Source organism: Netta rufina (assembly GCF_964035555.1).
Source record: "Netta rufina genome assembly, chromosome: 16".
Classification (NCBI taxonomy): Eukaryota; Metazoa; Chordata; class Aves; order Anseriformes; family Anatidae; genus Netta; species Netta rufina.
Window position 1 is genome coordinate 3,697,488 of NC_140140.1, and position 12,673 is coordinate 3,710,160.

The following is a 12,673-nucleotide window of genomic DNA, read 5'->3' on the forward strand; positions in this document are numbered from 1 at the left end:
AGGACAGATCATTTCGGGGACAGATCATTTTGGGGACAGATAATTTCATTTCTGGTTGCTGCCCCAGCACATCCCCAGCCGTCCCTTGTCACCCTTCTGGGCTTGGCCCTCTTCCACTCGCTGTGCTCCTCCCAGCTCCTGCTCCAGCTGCTGCAGAGCTCCTACCAAACCTTCCTGCATCGCATGGCCTCGAGTCCCCCTCTACACCAAAACGACAAAGGGGTCTTCAGATGGAAGCTCAGACTTGGCAGCCTGGCTCCTGTCCTTCCAAAGCGCATGTTTGTGTGAGCCCCCCCCCAGGAGATGCCCTGTGCAGCAGGGTACGGACCGAGGTGGGTCAGCAGGGCTGAAACGTGCTCAGATCCCGCCTGGTGGAGCTGGTGAGGTGGCTGAGAGCAGCTGAAGGTTGCCTCCCCTGCAGACCCATGTCCAGGTGGGGAGCAGGATGCTGAGCCACAGGTAGGGGAGGTCCTGGCTGGTGGCCATGGCCCTGGGCTGGAGGGAGCCCTGGGGCAAGGACTGTTCTCGCTCCCCACAGCTCAGCTCCTTCAGCCTTGTCCTGACTCTTCCTCACCCCTTGCTGTCCCCTCCCGGGTTGTCCCCCTCCCTCCAAGGGGCAGTGAATCTGCTAGCAAGGATTAATGGGCTCGATCAAAGAATGGCAAACACGGAGCAGGAGGGAAAGTTGTTTGGACATCTCACTTCACAGGCATGTGTAGCTCTAAAAATGCTGAAGAAAGAGTAATTACTGCCATAAAATTGAGTGGGAAATGAGATAAAGGGTTTATCTCGCAGGCCAGGTTGTGGTAGAGTTACCTGCCTGCATCCTTCACTACGGGCTGGTTTTCAAGGCAAAATGGAAAGTTTAGCACAAGAATCACAACAGTGGAGAAAGAAGAGAGAGGCAAACAGCATCAGAGCGGGGCTGGAGGCTGGTGGTTTCCCAAGGCCGGTCCTGGCGTCTGTTTCTCATTGATGGTGCTGGTGACCTGGGCTGGAACGAGCTGTTGGGCAAAGACGTGCCTGTTCTGGCTTCCCACAGCTCAGCTCCTCATTTCCCACTAAGGGACTTCCTAACCTCCTCGCTGAGGGAACGCAGCCTTGCTCAGGGTGCTCGGAGCTGGGGGATTCCCTCCCGGCTCCATCACCAAACCAAACCCGATGAGCTCTGCAGCCCCGGCGTGCTGCCCACCCCACAGCCCTGCTCCTCACAGCATTTCTTGGGTCACCGCATGGCTTTGGTCGTGGTGCTGAGCCCTGTGGCTCAGCTTGCCTCCCACTGCAAGCTCTGCTCTCTTCCTCCTCCTTCTGCTGCTGGCCGTGGTGCCCAGACCCTGCCAGACACCGAGGGGACCAGCGGGGCTGCCAGGAGCCCTCGGGAGCCCACCGCTCCCTCCTTGTGCCCCCCTTGGCATTGGGATGGCCTCGGGGACCCGCAGACACCTCGAGGTCCCAGCCCCCCGCTCCCATCCCGAAGCAGCGCTGAGCCCAGCCCCTGCCTCGCCACGCGGGCTGCCTGCCATCTGGCACGAGAGTGGAGTTAAATAAATGTTAAACGCACACTAACGCCGTGTGACAACCAGCGAGAGGCAGCGACTTCCAGCTCGAAGAGTCTTGGTTGTGTAAACAGCATCCTGAAATTAATATTTACCTTTAAAAGCAAACAGATATTTGGGGTGTTTCGTGGGCTTTCTGCCTAGCAGATGCCAAGAACAACAGCTTGGTACTGCAGGGAATTGGCTTGACAGCTCAGGGGATGGTGAACTCCCCAGCAGCCTCCAGACTGTGAGGTCAGGACCGGTCCCTCTCTTTTCAAGCAGCTGAACTCTCACCAGCACCAGATTAATCTTTGATCAGGGGCTGCAACCCCTAACGAGGAGCGGGAGCAGGGAGCGGGGATTCACGCAGCAGATGGGCTGGGGGATGAAGGCTTTGGGGATGCTCGGAGCAAACCTTGTCCGGAGGGGCTCTGGGGGGAGCAGAGGGGCTGTTCCAGGCTCCACATCCAGCCCTACCTGCATCCATGGAGCAAATCCTGTATTTTTTCCTCCTTTAAGGGAAGGTCATTTTGCAAATCGCAGCCCAAGCCCACTCCAGCTCCCCGCACAGCTCCCAGACCTTCTGTTGCTCCTGCAGGATGTGCTCCAGCTGCCGTCCCCACCTGCCCCTGACCACCTGGCTCTTTTGGGGAGCTCGGCGAGGTGTTGGTGGCATTCCCCAGCCACGGGATGGGCTCACACCACACACTGATTGCCCGGTGGCTGAGGATGGAAGCTTTTAGGAGCCTTCTGCAGCTTACCGCTGCTGCCATCACCCTGGGCTTCCCTTTATTTCACCTCCCCCTGCTCCTATTGCACCTTCTCGGCTTCATCCCAAGCCCTGTGCTTTCATCCTCTTCCTCCAAGGGACACGTGGGGACACCCAAGCCACCAGCAGCTGGCCAAGGCTCTCGGGCTGGTGTCTTTGCACGGGGTCACGCTCCGCGGGGACGGAGACACACAGGGCTCGGAGCCAGCGGGCTCAGGGAGTGGGATGGGGCCGGTGCCACGGCCCGAATCCGGCCCTCCAGGACACACCGGTCCCGTGAGCATCACGCCGAGGGGCTGCGGGGCTGTCACCTGCTGCTGCCCCGATGTGCAGCTGCTGGCTGGGGAGGACAAACCGGCAGCTGCCTTCGGGGGCCGGTACCTGCAAAGTAAACCCATTAATGCAGGCGGTGCGTGGGTGGGAGCCAGGGCGGGACGGGGCTGGGAGGATGTGGGGAGGCTCGATTGCCCCTGTAAAAAATAAAACAAACCAACAACAGCTTTGCTGGGACGGTTTGGAAAGAGGTGCCAGCGCAGTCGCGCGGACAGGGGAATTTGGGGACTCGTTGAGCTGAGAAATGGGGAAATATTGCTATGGGTGGGGCAGGAAAAGCAGCCTGCAGGCTGCCAAAAGAGACTCTGAGCCACCATGAGCATGCACAGCAAGATGCTGGGGGGCTTTGCTCCTCCCTCATGTCCAGGGGGGGGGCTTACAGCAAAAAATTGGGGCTAAAGATGGGAGGGCGAGGCCTGGCAGGTCACCAGTCCGTGGGGACTTGGGGACCAGGGAGCGAGAGCTCCGGCGGTGAGCAGTCAGTCCTTTTCCTTCCTGAGCTGGTGCAGATGCAGGAGGTGGGCTCAGAAACTGGGGCCTTTCGTCTGTGCCACATCCCCATGTCCGCTCCCTAATTAAAACAACTCCCTGTGATGCTGGCTGCACTGTGATGCACTGCCTGTTTCCCTCTGAACTGTGCTCGATATTGGGAAGACCATGAGTCCCCGCTATGAAAGTGAATGAGTTACTTCCATTTTGTATAAAAGGCTAGGAACTGAGGCTCTGAATGTGCAGCCTCAAATAAATAATTCTCTCCAAACTGGAAAAAAAAAGCAATACCGGAGCTCTGGGAGTTTTCTGAGCCGAGAGCAGGGCGAGGTGCAAGCCCCAGCGATGCCCCAGCACCGCCAGCTCCTCTCCAGTGCTCCAAGGGCACCAAGCTCATGTGAGTGGTTTTTTTTTGGATAAATTTTTGGGGAAAAACCCGTCCAGGTGCATGCTGCTGTCCCCTCAGGTGGTGTGGCTGCCCTTGGTGCAGCGGGGACACGAGGGATGGGGCAGCTTCTGCCATGGGAGGCTTCAGCTGGGCAATGCTGGGCACTAATTTGGATGAAATTTCCTTTTGGAAAAGACCAGGGAATAAGCATGTGGCGTTTTTATTCCCAGCTCAGCTTTGTTTGATACGATAAGGCACAGAGCTTAGACCAGGAATCGAAATAATGAATTCCATTGTTGCCAACTTAAAAAAAAAAAAAAAAACACAAAAAAAATCCGTTAAATGGCCAGTTCCGAAATGTCGTGATCTGTCTGGCCGTTCAGCACAAAAAGAGACCTGGAAGTGGCCGTGGCCGAGCCCCCATCCCCTCTGCGTCCCCAGAGCCTTCCCTCCTGTTCTCCCCGTGCCGGGGCCGGATCCTGCGGGGTGCCCCGGAGCAGCCAGCCCCGCTGGGGAGCGGTGGGTAGCGCGCAGCCCATATCAGCAATGATTTCCTGACAAACAGTGCGGCTCATTGTCTGTTCTCATTTACAAACTGCTCCACACCAGCCATCTGATATCCATTATTACAATTACAAACAAGCCCGGTAACTCTCCAGCTGGTCAGCCCCAGCCGAGCAGCACTGCAGCCATTCAGGGATGCCATATGGTACCGGGGCTTCCAAAGCAGCATTGTCAATCAGCCTTATTAATTTCTGAGTTCGTTTCTTTTCCTTTTAGGGATATATGTGTGTGTGTATATATATATTTGTGTAATGCAGAGACACTTCTCCGGCCTTAATTTGGAACACGCAGCTGACAGAATAATTGCAACATCTAAATCGACGCGGCAGCTGGCGGGGAAGGGAAGAGCCCGAGCCCCACGAGCAGCCCCTGAGCACTGGTGCTCGTGCAAGACCTCCACGCGCCTCTCGCCATGCACACCACAGTGCGTGCCACCAGAATATTAAAATCCCATTAGCTCCAGAGCGCCGGACACGGCTGGCTTTCTCACTGCAGACGCAGAGTTGCTAATGGCCATTTCCCTTCGATCCCTTCTCCTCCTTTGAGCCCTGTTTGTTTTTTTCCCAAACATTTTGGGGCCTCTGGGTGCGATTACTGGGGATGGCTGCAGATGTCGGTGAGCTGCCGGCTCTGCCCGCGGCACCTCTGTTCTGAGTGAGTGCCTGGGTGCACCCATGGGTGCCGCATGGCTGCTGCAGGGTGGCCCCTCCGTTTGGGGTCATTTATGGGGAAAGAGGCACAAACGCATCAGCTCGTGGTGAGGGGCATCACGTCTTCTGTGCTCACAGCAGCCAGCCACGGGGCCTGGGGGGTTCACTTTTCCTTTTTTTTTTTTTTAATTTTTCAGTTTAAATTTTACATCAAAAATCAACAAGGACCGATTTCTTTTCTTGGCTTTTTGTGACAAGCCCTGCGCCAGCTTGGGCTCAGCCCTGTGCGGGGAAGCACCCTGGCCGTCTGCTATGGCACCCGGCGGGGCCCAGCCCGGAGCAGGGTGCTGGGAGGGGACGTGCACCAGCCCTGCCCCAGCTTCAGAAGGGACCTTGACGGATTTCACTCGTGGAATTCCACCCTGCGCCGTCGAGGAGTCAAAATATTGAACTGTTATCAGAGAAGACAGTGGATCTGCACCTGACACGTGGCTGGAGTTGGATTTATACTGAGATATTTCCGAGCAAAAATGCCTGTGGGGCTACGGATGCCTTTGGCAGCATCCCCAAAAGCAGCCAGGAGGAGGGATGAGCTGCGCTACAGGCACCGTGCTTGGGGGCTTGCTTTGTATCCCAGCCCAAAGCCCACGTGCAGCAGTACAAGGCAGGGCAGCCTGAAAAAAGAGAGGAGAGCCTCAGCACCGTATGCCAGGTGGCCAGGGTTAGAGCTCAGTGCGCTCTGAATCACATCGGCTGTCCCAAACCCAGGGCACAGCCCCAGGCGGATGCGGCCACGTGGCTGGTGACCACACGGGGACACACGGGGCAGAGCCGGGGCATGAGGACGAGGACACGGTGGTGAGGGCATGGGGGGACACAGCACAACCCTGTCCCTCCCTGCCTGCCCCCATCCCGCATGGTTTCGGCGCTTCAGGGCCGTGTGTGACCCAAGCTCAGCTGCTGCAGGAGCTCTCACTTCTCCCCAGCCCGCCCCAGGTGGATGTTCCCGTGCCACAGGTCCCTTCTCAACTTTGTACACTGCTTATGCCTATTTTCTTTAAATTTCTGGATTTGTGCCCTTTTGGTTGATTTCCCCATGGCTCTTCCCTCCAGCGCCTGGTGAACCACCCCGCACTTTCTGCTGCAGGCAGCTCACCTGCTTTGTGCACTGCCTGTGGGGGTTTCAAGCCGTCCCAGCGCAGCCCCTGCACCTCTCCCCATGGCAAATCGATCCCAAATGAGCAAATCTTGCCCTGTCTGGCTATGCCACAAGGGAGCTGCTCCACAGAGGCTGGCACCACGTGCCCCTCTTGTTTCCCCCGTTTCCCAATGGCACGTGTTCAACAGCACCTTGCAGATGTGACGTTTCTGATGGGCGAGCAGGGGCAGGGACAACCTCTGGGGTTTTGTGGGGTTCCCTCCTGGCCACCACTGCGGGTTCAGCCCTGCAGTGTTCCCTGCATGAGCCGAAAAAGGACAAGTTGCTCACACAGCCCCTGGCACGGCTCTGGGATCCGCAGCCCTTCTGCTGCTCTGGCTTGAGTCTTCCCCAGCACACACCATTTTTATTTTTTCATGGGATTTTGATGTTTTCTCGACATTCTTCAGTTCTGATTTCACATCACTCCTGGAGCTGACTCACTGCTGACACCACCTTCTCTGCACACCCGAGGGAGAGCCAAAGCATCACAACTTCTGCTCCTGCTCCTGCCTCTGCCTGCGCCGTTCCCTCTCCTCCGGCGCTTCCCGAAGAGCGCAGCTCCCCGTGTGTTACCACGGCACCACCAGAGTGCTGAACTTCCTTTATTTTGAACCATTCTGGAAGAAATCTGGAGATGTGGATGCTCACCTCCCTGGTCTTTAGGGGAGGACGTTTTGGCAGCTGGAAGACAGGTCCCCCCGTGGCTCCCCAGGCCGTGTCCTCCTGCCTGCCTTCGGTGTGCCCACTGCGGCCGTCCCTGCTGATGCTGCTGGGCATGGAGCTGCCCGAGCACCGATCCTGACACTGCCATCACCATTTCTGCATGCTAAGATGTTGGAAATGATATTTGGTTTATATACGCACATGTCCCATGTGTGCTGACAGCCCCACATCACCTGGAGCAGCCTGGAGCAGTGCAGGGCTGGGAAGGAAGCAGGGGTGGGGAGCCAGGGGGGCGAGCACCCACACAACACCCGCTTGGAGCTTGCTCCATCCCCAGTGCTGCTGCGCCTTTCCAAGAAACTTTGGGGGAGGAAAAAATTAAAAAATCATATTTTTTCCATTCGCAGTTAGAGTGGGGCCAGATTTTGCAGCAGGATGCTTTTTTGTTTTGTTTTGTTTGTTTCTGGCCAGCACATCCCGAAGGGCTCCCGCCGCAGCCAGCGCCGTGCAGGGACAGCGAGGGCAGCCAGCTGAGTCACCCGCGCGGTGCCGCCGGAGGGGACCGGCTGCCTCTCCTCGGGGCTGCCATCGCGGCTTTGCTTTGAAAACCCTCCAGTGCTTTGTTCTCCCTCTGATACAATCCATTTGGAGCAAATGCAGTTTCAGAGCATCTTGCCAAGCCCACAAGCTTTTTGGGAGGCTGCTGCGAAGCATTAGCGGCAGATAAGGCCCTCCGCGGAGATGGATGTCTGGCGAGGGAGGCGGCGGTGGCGGGGTCTCCTCCTCTCAGCCCCGGCCTGGGGACACCTCTGGCTCCTTTTCCAGCTCCTTTCCCCTGGGGATGGGGGGACAGACCCTGCGCATCGCTGCTCCTTGCCCCCTGCCCCCTGTGGACCCCTGCTCCCTGGGGGCTGGGTGCCAAAGCAAGCAAGGGGCGAGGGTGTAGAGGGTTGGGATGGACCCATCCTGGTGGGGTCCAGGTCCTGAGCATGGGGGGTCTGAGGGCCTGGGCCCTGTCCCTGCAGTGCCAGGGCTGGAGGTGTTGCTGCTGAGACCCTCACAGCGGGGTGCAGTGTGGCTGCAGGCCTGGCACTCCCATCCCCTTCCCCTATGGCTCGGAGATGCCGAATTTCTGTATTTCTACCTATAAGCAGCAGCTATGTGCAGCATTTGTCCTGGGCAGAGCTTACGTGCAGCCTTCACACACCCACCATGCAACATTTACACCATGCAAAACTGACAGCAGGCACCACCTACACCACGCACCGCTTACACGCAGCACTGATGCCATGCGGCGCCCAGACCACGAAGCATTTCATCCACGTGGTACTCACACCATGCACAATGTGTGTGCAGCACTCACACCATGCAGCAGCCATCCCACGCAGCGTTTATACCTTGCAACGTTCACACCATGCAGTATCCATACCATGCAGTATCCATACCATGCAGCAGCCATACCATGCAGCGTTTATATGCAGGATTCAACCCACGCAGCACTTGCACCACGCAGCATTTACACGGCACCTTGCCGTGCAGCAATCACACCACGCAGCATTTGTACCCAGCATTTCCACGCAGCACTGGTGCCGTGGTGTCGGGAGGGGATCAGAGACGCATCCCTCCTGGCCGTGGGCAGGCAGCACCGGGGACGGGTGCCCGAGGAGCCTGTGCTGCCAGCAGCCCCCAGCCCCACGTCCCCAGGGGACCGAGGGCTGTCCGTGACGGTTGACACGGGGTGGCAGCGGGGCCGTTTAATGCCGTTATAAGCCGGGGCAGGGGGTCTCCAACAGACGAGGGCTCGCCGGCCAGATGGGGAGACCCGTCTGCCGCGCCGCCTGCGCCGGGGCCACAAAGGAAGGTCCCCTCGTGGCAGCTGGCCCCGAGGAAGAGGTTACGGAGCCACGTGGCAGGGCAAAGCCCAAGGGTGGCAGGGGCGGCCCCGGCCTTTGTTGGGGTCACCCCCGGCTGGCGGGGGAGCAGCTGGGACGGAGCCGCGGGGTTGGAGGGCGCTGGGACAGCTCCGGCGGGCAGCGGCAGTCTCGGGGGGCACGGCACCGGCTGCGAGACCCATTCAGAGCCGTGCTGCCTTTGTTGCTCTTGCAGATGATGAATCACTCTATTTTTCCCCCCTTTTTTATTTTGTATTTTTCCCCAGAAAGACCAGGACTGGCCCCATGGAGGGCTGAGCATCCTCCTGCTCTGGCTCGCAGCAGCCCAGTGGGGACAGGGACGGGTTCCCGTCCTGCCCGCTCGCCCCTTTTCTGTAGGGTGAACCTCGGGCCATATTTCAGCCCTGGGGTGGGTGCCAGGATCCGGCCTCACATCCGGCTCGGCTTCCCCCTCGCAAGCGGCGTGGGGCTAATTTCAATTATCTTCTCCAGGCCATATGAATTCTATTAATATCAAAGTAATGAGGTAATTACTGTGATTTGGAGGAACGGCTGGGGAATTGCTTTGGATAGGATTTCGCCAGCCGAGAGGGTAAATTAAAACCTCTGTTTGGAAGGGAACAAAAGGCTGCATCCGAGGCGAGCGGAGAGGCGTGGGTGCCAGCCCAGGGCCATGGGGGACACCCAGGTGGGGGACACCTGTGCTGCCATCCCTGCACCCCCCCTGCGCCGCGGGGCCCTTTGGAGATGCCGTGGGCAGGGCTGGCAGCGCTGGCCATGGGGCACTGGCATGGAGCAGGGCACGGCCACCAGCAGAGGAGGGCCGGGGTGGCTGCAGAGCGTGGCAGGCACGGAGATGGGGACAGTCGGTGGCACCATGGCGTGGTGGCACCGGGTGGGCAGGAGGCAACTGCCCTGGGATGACTGAAACGTGGCAAGGGGCGTGCAGCTGGGTGGGGCAAACACTGACACCCACCACAAGGCCACTCCTGGAGGTGGTGAGGACGGTTTTGGCATCGCAGCGCTGAGCAGAAAGCCCAGAGCCTGGAGCTCTGGGGCACAGAGGCAGAGGTGAAAATCCCCTGTGGAGCCCGGAGCTGAGTGCACGGGGTGGGACGCGCGTCCCCTGCCCCCTGAGGGTGCTGCTGGGCTGGCCACGAGCTGAGCCTGGCGACACGCTGCAGGGAGCACCGTCCCCGTGTCCGTGTCACTGCCACCCCATTGCAGCACCCGGACCCAAAACTGCTCGGGGGAAGGGGTGCTCAGAGCCCCCTCCTCCAGCTCACCCCACCCCAGCCCTGCGCACAAACCCCCAGAGCCCCCGGCCCCAGGGCGCTGTGCGCACCCGGCTGGGGGGACTGGGGAACGAGGTGTGCGCCCCCCAGGGGGCTGGGGGTGGCCGAGGAGGGCTTTGCCCCCCCGGAGGAGCCCTGCTCGCTGCCGAGCGGCGCTTTGCTGGCCCCTGCTGTCAGCCCCGCGCCCTGCGCCCGGCCCCGGCTGCGGCGTGGCGTGGGGGCCCCCTGCCCACGCGTGGACCCGAGACCCTCCCGTCCTCCTGCCGGGCTGCTGCACGGAGGGGAGGCCTCCCCCTCCCCAGCCTCCTCTTCTCCAGACGTTTCTGGGAGCTCTGGGAGTTCAAAATAAGCAAGCTGGAAGCTGTGGGCGAGGGGACGCTGCCAGCTCCCCGCGTGGGGACAGCCGGCACCTGCCCGCTCCGTGGGGCACGGGGCAGGGAACGAGGCAGCAACGCGCTCCCTTCTCCTTGCACCCCGGCCTGCTCAATGCCTCGGTTTCCCCCTGAGCACACCGCAGGCCAGAGGCCGCAGGGGGATGCTGGTGGCACAGATTGCACCCATGGTACCAGGGGATGTGCAAAATCGGGGGTGGCACCACCAGCAGCTGCAGCACAACATCACAGCAGTCCCAGGGGCACCCAGGATCTGGCATTTTCCTTTGCAAGCTGCAAATTATCCAAACCACGGGGGGTTTCCCTGTGGCCTACATAAGAGGCCGGTGGGGTGATCAGCCCAGCAGCAGGTACAATCGTGCCGGTACATTTTACAGTCTGCAATTAATGCGCTGAGTTTTATGATTGACTTATGCCCTCTGAACTCCCTCGGGGGCTGAGCGGAGTCCTGCCACTGATGCCACTTGGATCTGAGACACAGAATCTGCAGCAGGCAGTGAATACTGGGCTCTAACGGGTGAGGTCTGCCTGATGCAAGGCCAACAAGTAGTCTTGCAGGAGATTTGCTGACTTGCTTAAGCCAGCTGTGGCTGCTGGAGCAGCCGGACTCTGTGCACATCCCTGCTGGCAGGGCGTGCACAGCTCTGCGGCGTCACCCAGCTTCTGCCTTGCCCAGAGCTGGTTTAGCCCCCGGGGGCTGCTTTGTCCCATTTCTTCGATGGAAATCATCCTGCCTCGATAACGCGTCTGCCGTGTGCTAACAAAGGTGTTCTCACAGCAGGGAGACGTGACCGTCTTGTAGGGATCCATACGAGAAGAACCTGGGCCGAGAAGGAAGAAACTTTGCTGGGACTGAGGGTGTCCCAGAGAAAACAGCACGCTGTCGGGTTAGAGGAGTCAGAGGCTCCAGAGGTTTTATGGTCAGACAAAGCCATTTCGCTGCATTTCCTGTATACCAAAGGATGAATCACTCAGTTAAGTACATATTGCACATCTGAATCTCTTTTATTTCGCTTTCTGTCCCTGCCAGTGGGTTTTCAGCCATTGGTTCCTGCAGATTCGCTTGGGCAGAGCAGGACCAGCTGCCCTGTGTGCTGCCCGAGCACCGTGGGCAGCCGGAGGTGTTGTTATCTGGCTTGGGAACATGGCTCCAGACCCTGAACGCGAGATTTTTGTTTGTTTCACAAGTGATTAATTTAACTAATGCAACTAACGGCGCTCTATAAATAGGCCGGTGGGCTTTGACACAGCTCCCGTCTGTGCCAAGAAATGAGGCTAATAATAGCTGCTTAACCACCGAGTCCAGGGGAGCGGGGAGATTCTGCAGAGAAAATGCCAGGACAGGCTCCGGCGTGCAATGAAAACCAGCAGCAAAAGTGGCACCAGCCCCACGGGCATGGGGACCCCATGGCGGGGCAGGGGTCCGCACCCTCCACACTGTAACCTGGGGGTTTTGCACACCTGGCCCAGCTGGCTTGGAAAATCCATTTGGAAAAGTTTTGGGAAGCCACCTCTCGTGCCCAGCCAGAGCTGTCGTCCTTCACCCACCTCTCCCGTGTGAGTTGTGCTCACAGCGCCTTGCAGCAGGAGCATCCCCTGTGCTGGGACGCGGGGGGCCCTGAGAAACGAAGGACCCTGAGAACACGCGGGGTGAGGGCATGCCTGGGGGACCAAGCCTCCAGGAAGGTCCCTAAAACAGCAGCCCCTCTGCTCTGGGGACACCAGGACCCCCAAAACGTCCCGCAGGCCTGTCCTCCCAGTTTGCTGACACCTCGCCTTGGGTCACCATCCCACGTAAGTAACTGGTGCAATTGCTGAAGGACGATAAAGCTGCTGAAAAAGAGAGGGGAGAGGGGTCCCGCAGCTGTGTGACCACTGTGTCAGTGACACAGGCTTCTTGTGGTGACAGCAGTGCCTGTCCCCGAGCACGGCTGGGCCAGCAGCTCTGCCGTGTCTGCAGGACACAGGAGGGTGATCCGTGGCATCCCACACCCCGCTCTGCCCTGCTCTCCACGTGCTCGCGCTGACAAAGCCCACGCTGGGTGACTCGGGGGAAATAAATGATGCCGTGGGTTGGGACGAGGCTGCAGCTGCGGGGAGGTGAACTCATCCCCAGGCGGGCCCTGGGGACCCAGCTGCTTTCAGCATGCCAGCAGGATGGGGCGAGAGGAGGTTTCTCCCTTTACACAGAGTCACTGTGCTCTGCATTGCTCCCTTCATCCACGCACGGGTGTTGTATCCGTGCTGCCAGGGCTGAGCAAGCCAAGCCAGCAGCTCAGACGGGGCCGTTCTGCAGCACTAAAGCAGTGTTCCCGATTTCCACCAGCACTTCCAACAGGAACGGGGCCTTAAACAATCACCTACACTGGAAACAACAAGGGAAGGGAAAAAAAATACAGGCAAAGCTGATTTGCGGGCTGGCAAATACAGCAAGCACCTTGGGAGCGGGTGGCATGGGGAAAACCAGCCCTGTGTGCCCTTGGGAGGACAAAATTCCCC